This window comes from Salvelinus fontinalis, chromosome 42 (assembly GCF_029448725.1).
Source record: "Salvelinus fontinalis isolate EN_2023a chromosome 42, ASM2944872v1, whole genome shotgun sequence".
Taxonomy (NCBI): Eukaryota; Metazoa; Chordata; class Actinopteri; order Salmoniformes; family Salmonidae; genus Salvelinus; species Salvelinus fontinalis.
This window is the reverse complement of record NC_074706.1, coordinates 19,481,703-19,491,260: the sequence shown is the minus strand read 5'-3', so window position 1 is coordinate 19,491,260 and position 9,558 is coordinate 19,481,703.

The window sequence follows — 9,558 nt, the reverse complement described above, 5'->3', positions numbered from 1 at the left end:
GCGGCTCCTGACTGGCTGGCGGCTCTGGCGGCTCCTGACTGGCTGTCGGCTCTGGCGGCTCCTGACTGGCTGGCGGCTCTGGCGGCTCCTGACTGGCTGGCGTCTCTGGCGGCTCCTGACTGGCTGGCGTCTCTGGCGGCTCCTGACTGGCTGGCGTCTCTGACGGCTCCTGACTGGCTGGCGTCTCTGGTGGCTCCTGACTGGCTGGCGTCTCTGGCGGCTCCTGACTGGCTGGCGTCTCTGGCGGCTCCTGACTGGCTGGCGTCTCTGGCGGCTCCTGACTGGCTGGCGGCTCTGGCGGCTCCTGACTGGCTGGCGGCTCTGGCGGCTCCTGACTGGCTGGCGGCTCTGGCGGCTCCTGACTGACGGACGGCTCTAATGGCTCGTGGCAGACGGACGACTCAGACGGCGCTGGGCAGACGGACGGCTCAGACGGCGCTGGGCAGACGGACGGCTCAGACGGCGCTGGGCAGACGGACGGCTCAGACGGCGCTGGGCAGACGGACGGCTCAGGGGGCAGCTCATGACTGGAGGGCAGCTCATGACTGGAGGGCAGCTCATGACTGAAGGGCAGCTCATGACTGAAGGGCAGCTCATGACTGTAGGGCAGCTCATGACTGTAGGGCAGCTCATGACTGTAGGGCAGCTCTGGCAGCTCCTGACTGGCTGGCGTCTCTGGCGTCTCCTGACTGGCTGGCGTCTCTGGCGTCTCCTGACTGGCTGGCGTCTCTGGCGGCTCCTGACTGGCTGGCGTCTCTGGCGGCTCCTGACTGGCTGGCGTCTCTGGCGGCTCCTGACTGGCTGGCGTCTCTGGCGGCTCCTGACTGGCTGGCGTCTCTGGCGGCTCCTGACTGGCTGGCGTCTCTGGCGGCTCCTGACTGGCTGGCGTCTCTGGCGGCTCCTGACTGGCTGGCGTCTCTGGCGGCTCCTGACTGGCTGGCGTCTCTGGCGGCTCCTGACTGGCTGGCGTCTCTGGCGGCTCCTGACTGGCTGGCGGCTCTGGCGGCTCCTGACTGGCTGGCGTCTCTGGCGGCTCCTGACTGGCTGGCGGCTCTGGCGGCTCTTGACTGGCTGGCGGCTCTGGCGGCTCCTGACTGGCTGGCGGCTCTGGCGGCTCCTGACTGGCTGGCGGCTCTGGCGGCTCCTGACTGGCTGGCGTCTCTGGCGGCTCCTGACTGGCTGGCGTCTCTGGCGGCTCCTGACTGGCTGGCGTCTCTGGCGGCTCCTGACTGGCTGGCGTCTCTGGCGGCTCCTGACTGGCTGGCGTCTCTGGCGGCTCCTGACTGGCTGGCGTCTCTGGCGGCTCCTGACTGGCTGGCGTCTCTGGCGGCTCCTGACTGGCTGGCGTCTCTGGCGGCTCCTGACTGGCTGGCGTCTCTGGCGGCTCCTGACTGGCTGGCGTCTCTGGCGGCTCCTGACTGGCTGGCGGCTCTGGCGGCTCCTGACTGGCTGGCGTCTCTGGCGGCTCCTGACTGGCTGGCGTCTCTGGCGGCTCCTGACTGGCTGGCGTCTCTGGCGGCTCCTGACTGGCTGGCGTCTCTGGCTGCTCCTGACTGGCTGGCGTCTCTGGCGGCTCCTGACTGGCTGGCGTCTCTGGCGGCTCCTGACTGGCTGGCGTCTCTGGCGGCTCCTGACTGGCTGGCGTCTCTGGCGGCTCCTGACTGGCTGGCGGCTCTGGCGGCTCCTGACTGGCTGGCGGCTCTGGCGGCTCCTGACTGGCTGGCGGCTCTGGCGGCTCCTGACTGGCTGGCGTCTCTGGCGGCTCCTGACTGGCTGGCGTCTCTGGCGGCTCCTGACTGGCTGGCGTCTCTGGCGGCTCCTGACTGGCTGGCGTCTCTGGCGGCTCCTGACTGGCTGGCGGCTCTGGCGGCTCCTGACTGGCTGGCGTCTCTGGCGGCTCCTGACTGGCTGGCGTCTCTGGCGGCTCCTGACTGGCTGGCGTCTCTGGCGGCTCCTGACTGGCTGGCGTCTCTGGCGGCTCCTGACTGGCTGGCGTCTCTGGCGGCTCCTGACTGGCTGGCGTCTCTGGCGGCTCCTGACTGGCTGGCGTCTCTGGCGGCTCCTGACTGGCTGGCGTCTCTGGCGGCTCCTGACTGGCTGGCGTCTCTGGCGGCTCCTGACTGGCTGGCGGCTCTGGCGGCTCCTGACTGGCTGGCGGCTCTGGCGGCTCCTGACTGGCTGGCGGCTCTGGCGGCTCCTGACTGACGGACGGCTCTAATGGCTCGTGGCAGACGGACGACTCAGACGGCGCTGGGCAGACGGACGGCTCAGACGGCGCTGGGCAGACGGACGGCTCAGACGGCGCTGGGCAGACGGACGGCTCAGACGGCGCTGGGCAGACGGACGGCTCAGGGGGCAGCTCATGACTGGAGGGCAGCTCATGACTGGAGGGCAGCTCATGACTGAAGGGCAGCTCATGACTGAAGGGCAGCTCATGACTGTAGGGCAGCTCATGACTGTAGGGCAGCTCATGACTGTAGGGCAGCTCTGGCAGCTCCTGACTGGCTGGCGTCTCTGGCGGCTCCTGACTGGCTGGCGTCTCTGGCGGCTCCTGACTGGCTGGCGTCTCTGGCGGCTCCTGACTGGCTGGCGTCTCTGGCGGCTCCTGACTGGCTGGCGTCTCTGGCGGCTCCTGACTGGCTGGCGTCTCTGGCGGCTCCTGACTGGCTGGCGTCTCTGGCGGCTCCTGACTGGCTGGCGTCTCTGTCGGCTCCTGACTGGCTGGCGTCTCTGGCGGCTCCTGACTGGCTGGCGGCTCTGGCGGCTCCTGACTGGCTGGCGTCTCTGGCGTCTCCTGACTGGCTGGCGGCTCTGGCGGCTCCTGACTGGCTGGCGGCTCTGGCGGCTCCTGACTGGCTGGCGGCTCTGGCGGCTCCTGACTGGCTGGCGGCTCTGGCGGCTCCTGACTGGCTGGCGTCTCTGGCGGCTCCTGACTGGCTGGCGTCTCTGGCGGCTCCTGACTGGCTGGCGTCTCTGGCGGCTCCTGACTGGCTGGCGTCTCTGGCGGCTCCTGACTGGCTGGCGTCTCTGGCGGCTCCTGACTGGCTGGCGTCTCTGGCGGCTCCTGACTGGCTGGCGGCTCTGGCGGCTCCTGACTGGCTGGCGGCTCTGGCGGCTCCTGACTGGCTGGCGGCTCTGGCGGCTCCTGACTGACGGACGGCTCTAATGGCTCGTGGCAGACGGACGACTCAGACGGCGCTGGGCAGACGGACGGCTCAGACGGCGCTGGGCAGACGGACGGCTCAGACGGCGCTGGGCAGACGGACGGCTCAGACGCCGCTGGGCAGACGGACGGCTCAGGGGGCAGCTCATGACTGGAGGGCAGCTCATGACTGGAGGGCAGCTCATGACTGGAGGGCAGCTCATGACTGAAGGGCAGCTCATGACTGAAGGGCAGCTCATGACTGTAGGGCAGCTCATGACTGTAGGGCAGCTCATGACTGTAGGGCAGCTCATGACTGTAGGGCAGCTCTGGCAGCTCCTGACTGGCTGGCGTCTCTGGCGGCTCCTGACTGGCTGGCGTCTCTGGCGGCTCCTGACTGGCTGGCGTCTCTGGCGGCTCCTGACTGGCTGGCGTCTCTGGCGGCTCCTGACTGGCTGGCGTCTCTGGCGGCTCCTGACTGGCTGGCGTCTCTGGCGGCTCCTGACTGGCTGGCGTCTCTGGCGGCTCCTGACTGGCTGGCGTCTCTGGCGGCTCCTGACTGGCTGGCGTCTCTGGCGGCTCCTGACTGGCTGGCGGCTCTGGCGGCTCCTGACTGGCTGGCGGCTCTGGCGGCTCCTGACTGATGGACGGCTCTAGCGGCTCCTGACTGACGGACGGCTCTAATGGCTCGTGGCAGACGGACGACTCAGACGGCGCTGGGCAGATGGACGGCTCAGACGGCGCTGGGCAGACGGACGGCTCAGACGGCGCTGGGCAGACAGACGGCTCAGACGCCGCTGGGCAGACGGACGGCTCAGGGGGCAGCTCATGACTGGAGGGCAGCTCATGACTGGAGGGCAGCTCATGACTGAAGGGCAGCTCATGACTGAAGGGCAGCTCATGACTGTAGGGCAGCTCATGACTGTAGGGCAGCTCATGACTGTAGGGCAGCTCTGGCAGCTCCTGACTGGCTGGCGTCTCTGGCAGCTCCTGACTGGCTGGCGTCTCTGGCGTCTCCTGACTGGTTGAATGGTCCCCGTAGCCCTGCCAGTGCGGCGAGGTGGAACAACCCGCACTGGGCTATGCAGGCGAACCGGGGCAGACGGACGGCTCAGACGGCGCTGGGCAGACGGACGGCTCAGACGCCGCTGGGCAGACGGACGGCCCAGACGGCGCTGGGCAGACGGACGGCTCAGACGGCGCTGGGCAGACGGACGGCTCAGACGGCGCTGGGCAGACGGACGGCTCAGACGGCGCTGGGCAGACGGACGGCTCAGACGGCGCTGGGCAGACGGCAGACTCTGGCCGGCTGAGACGCACTATAGGCCTGATGCGTGGTGCCGGAACTGGAGGTACAGGGCTGAGGGCACGCACCTCAGGGCGAGTGCGGGGAGGAGGAACAGGGCTCTGGCGATGCACTGGAAGCCTGGTGCGTGGTGTAGGCACTGGTGGTACTGGGCTGGGGCGGGAAGGTGGCGCCGGATATACCGGACCGTGAAGGAGGACACGCGCTCTTGAGCACCGAGCCTCTCCAACCTTACCAGGTTGAATGGTCCCCGTAGCCCTGCCAGTGCGGCGAGGTGGAACAACCCGCACTGGGCTATGCAGGCGAACCGGGGACACCACCTGTAAGGCTGGTGCCATGTACGCCGGACCGAGGAGACGTACTGGAGGCCAGATACGTTGGGCCGGCTTCATGACATCCAGCTCGATGCCCAACCTAGCCCTCCCAGTGCGGCAAGGTGGAATAGCCCGCACTGGGCTAAGCACGCGTACTGGGGACACAGTGCGCTTTACCGCATAACACGGTGTCTGACCAGTACGACTTCCTCTCACTCCACGGTAAGCCCGGGGAGATGGCTCAGGTACCCAACCCGGCTTCGCCAAACGCCCCTTTCCCCCCCCCCCCCCCCCCCCAAGAAATTTTTGGGTGAGCCTCTCGGGCTTCCAGCCTCTCTTACGTGCTGCCTCCTCAATCCAGCGCTCCTGGGCTGTGGCTGCCTCCTTCTCCTTCCAAGAGTGGCGATTCTCTCCCACCTTTGCCCAGGGTCCTTTTCCGTTTATGATTTCCTCCCATGACCATTCCTCCTGGTACCGCTGCTGCTGTTGCTGTTGCCCGTTGCCACGCTGCTTGGTCCGGGTATGGTGGGTGTTTCTGTAAAGGTTTTCTTCCAGGGGTGAAGGAGAGGACCAAAGTGCAGCGCGGCTAGTGTTAAACATGTTTAATACCAGAACAAGTGAAACACTACAAACAACATACAAAATAACAAATGTGCAAAACCGATACAGACCTATCTGGTGCAGAACACAAACACAGAGACAGGTAACAAACACCCACAAAATCCCAACACAAAACAAGCCTCCTATATATGAGTCTCAATCAGAGACAACGACTACCATCTGTCTCTGATTGAGAACCCACACTAGGCTGACATAGAAACAGACAAACTAGACACACAACATAGAATTCCCACCCAGCTCACGTCCTGAACAACTAAACACATACAAAACAACAGAAAACAGGTCAGGAACGTGACAGTAGCCTTGCGTTATCGCAGCCTGTATTGCGCAATAAGGTTAATTTTAAAAATGTAATTCGGCGATTGCATTAAGAACTAATTTGTCTTTCAATTGCTGTCCAACCTGTATTTTTTAGTCAAGTTTTGGAATAGTTTTCGATAAGAATAGGTGTCTTTCCAAGATGGCGCCGGACAGATTGCTTGACGTTATGGACACTATTTTCATTGTATAAGCACGATTTGTGCCGCTAAATATGCACATTTTCGAACAAACTCTATAAGCATTGTGTAATATGATGTTATAGGACTGTCATCTGAAGAATTCTGAGAAGGTTAGTGAAAAAATTAATATCTTTTGGTGGTTTATACGTAATGGCTATGTTTGGCTTGAATCAATGCTATTGTGAGCTATTGTGATGTTTGCTACTGTGCTAAGCTAATATAACGTTATATTGTGTTTTCGCTGTAAAACACTTAGAACATCTGAAATATTGTCTGGATTCACAAGATCTGTGTCTTTCAATTGCTGTACGCTGTGTATTAAAAAAAAATGTTTTATGATGAGTAATTAGGTAATGCACGTTGGTCTCTATAATTGCTCTGGCTGGTTCGGTGCTATTTTTGACGGTAGCTCTGATGGTAGCTGCAATGTAAAACTGATTTATACCTCAAATATGCAAATTTTTCGAACAAAAAATAGAATTATTGTTTAACATGTTATAAGACTGTCATCTGATGAAGTTGTTTCTTGGTTAGTTTGGTTGGTTCTTGGTTAGTTAGGTTGGCTTTGTGCATGCTACCTGTGCTGTGAAAAATGTCTGTCCTTCTTTGTATTTGGTGGTGAGCTAATGTAACGGATGTGAAATGGCTAGCTAGTTAGCGGGTGCGCGCTAGTAGCATTTCAATCAGTTACGTCACTTGCTCTGAGACTTAAGTAGTGTTGCCCCTTGCTCTGCAAGGGCCGTGGCCTTTGTGGAGCGATGGGTAACGATGCTTCGTGGGCGACCGTCGTTGATGTGTGCAGAGGGTCCCTGGTTCGCGCCCGTGTCGGGGCGTGGGGACGGTTTAAAGTTATACTGTTACATTGGTGCCGTGACCCGGATCACTGGTTGCTGCGGAAAAGGAGGAGGTTGAAAGGGGGGTGAGTGTAACGGATGTGAAATGGCTAGCTAGTTAGCGGGTGCGCGCTAGTAGCATTTCAATCAGTTACGTCACTTGCTCTGAGACTTAAGTAGTGTTGCCCCTTGCTCTGCAAGGGCCGTGGCCTTTGTGGAGCGATGGGTAACGATGCTTCGTGGGCGACCGTCGTTGATGTGTGCAGAGGGTCCCTGGTTCGCGCCCGTGTCGGGGCGTGGGGACGGTTTAAAGTTATACTGTTACACTAACATAAATATACGTGCTGTTTTCGCTGTAAAACATTTTAAAAATCGGACATGTTGACTGGATTCACAAGATGTGTATCTTTCATTTGCCGTATTGGACTTGTTAATGTGTGAAAGTGAAATATTTAAAAAAAATATTTTTTGAATTTCGTGCTCTGCCTTTTCAGTGGAATGTGGGAGGAGTTCCGCTAGCGGAACGCAGGGGCTAGACAGGTTTAATGTGTTATTAATTTGTAAAACTTTCAAAAAACATAATTCCACTTTGACATGATGGTGTATTGTGTGAAGGTCAGTGATGACATAAATCTCTGTGGAAAAAGTCAAAGGGTGTGAATACTTTCTGAAGGCACTAATGCATAGTTCAGTCCTTTGCTTTTTACTTCAATGCATCTTTTAGATTTATCTGTGGTTCTTAATGTCATTGCTTGCTTTTCCTATTGATAGATATACAGATTGTGTTATTTCATGGTTATAGGGTGATGAATTCTGTTAAAATGTAACATGTTTCAAGTTAAAACTGTAGTTTGTTTTGTATCCTGTTTAGTGAATGATTACTGTGACTATTAATGGAGTGGAACTGTGTATATATTAATTTAGAAAGGTTGACCTTATCAGATAAGAGGAAATTGCCTAGGATCAGAGAGAAGGGTCAGGCCAGAACAGAAGTGGGTGTGATTCTGATCTAGCTAAACAAGAGAGGACCATGGAAATTCCACAGGGGAAAGGAGGGAAACTCATTGGGGTCATAAAATGTATAGCAGGGGAGGTGACACGTACAAGGGAAGAGTATAAAATGTGTTGTGAACTTTCTAAATGTATGCACTCAGCTGACTGTATCCTTGGTATTAAACACTTGAAACTTCTCTTGAGCTATTGGTCTCGATTCCTTATTTCAAAGAGGTTGCAATAGAGTTTTTCTTTTTAACAACGGACAATGACCAATGTAGCCTATTGGATTATCCTGTTGTCTGGCTGCCCACTCCTGTGGCGCTGAAATTGGCAGTAACATTATCCTTTCATCACACTGACTGGCGGTAGCTTTTTGTCCATGGTCCCAAATCGTGGTTACAATGGTTACGGTGTTGGTGTGTGCTGTTTAAATGAGTGCATCTTGGGCAACCAGTCTTTGTGGGGCTTCTCTTCATCGCGTACTTTCTTGAGTGCAAAATCACAGTTTTTGTGTATATGGCTGCATTTCAGATAGGCCAACCTTTTTGTATGTCGCAGTAGTATAGGAGCAACACCATGTGTAAACAAAAAACAAGTAGGCAAACGTACACTCTTACCATTCATTTGAATTACACAGTCAAAATATGAATACTGTAAAAGTGATGTCAATACTATGAAAACGACACAGCCTACTTTTTCGCCCCGTCCCTGCTCTCTTGCTATAGCATGTGTGTGTTGCTCTCGGAATGGGCATTTACTCTTATTCACTGCAAATTCAAATGAGCTACTGCCATGTATGATAAGGGAATTTATATGTTTATAGTAATGATAAGAGAATCTGAATGACATTAAGAGTAATGACTAAAGTATTTCACCCTAATAGTTACAGAAGCTTAGACAATGTGTTTAGACATAATACTAGAATATTGTGAGACAGTGGGAACATTGTGTTTGTGTGTGATAAAGAGGAACTGACAACAGACATGTCTTGGTACTGTGAGACCAAAATGACAGGAGATAAAGTTCCTCCACCCAGGGAGGATCAGATGCGCTTGTAGACTTGTAGGCGCTTGTTGGAGTTATATAAAAGGCTGTGCGCATTATATGACTTTAGAACGTTCTCGTGAATAAACAGCCAACCTTTTGCATAAGCTGAGTCTTTGCCTAATTATTATTAAACCCAGGGTCTTACAAACCTCGGGTATCGGTCAAAGCTTAAGTAATGGTTAGTTATCATCACTGGGATTGAAAATTCTCGTGACAATGTAGGACATTTCACATCAGCTATGACTATGGAGTATGCACTTAGTTTGATTTAATTAGCTTTTCTGAAACGCTATCATACAGAAAATATTGCGCAACTGGAGAAGTGGCGGCTTGGTTACACTCATTGTGTCACAAATTCAACAGAAATGTAGCCTATAGTTAAGCAATAAGGCACGAGGTGGTGTGGCACATGGCCAATATTTCACGGCTAAGGGCTGTTCTTTGGCACCATTAGCTATGGTATATTGGCCATATACCACGAACCCCCGTGGTACCTTATTGATATTATAAACTGGTTACTAAAGTAATTAGAGCAGTAAAAATAAATGTTTCGTCATACCCATGGTATATGGTCTCATATACCATGGCTGTCAGCCAATCAGCATTCAGGGCTGGAACCACCCAGTTTATAATTCTAATGGAAGTTTAAGCTATGAAGCCTGTAAGAATTTTTGATAAGCTATTGGTGCTCATCCTGTCGAGCTGATATGTGCGTGTTGGTAGGCGCAAATTATGTGTATGCCTACGGCAGCATTTCGGATACACATGTAGTAGTGAACCGCGCATGTATTTCTTGTGT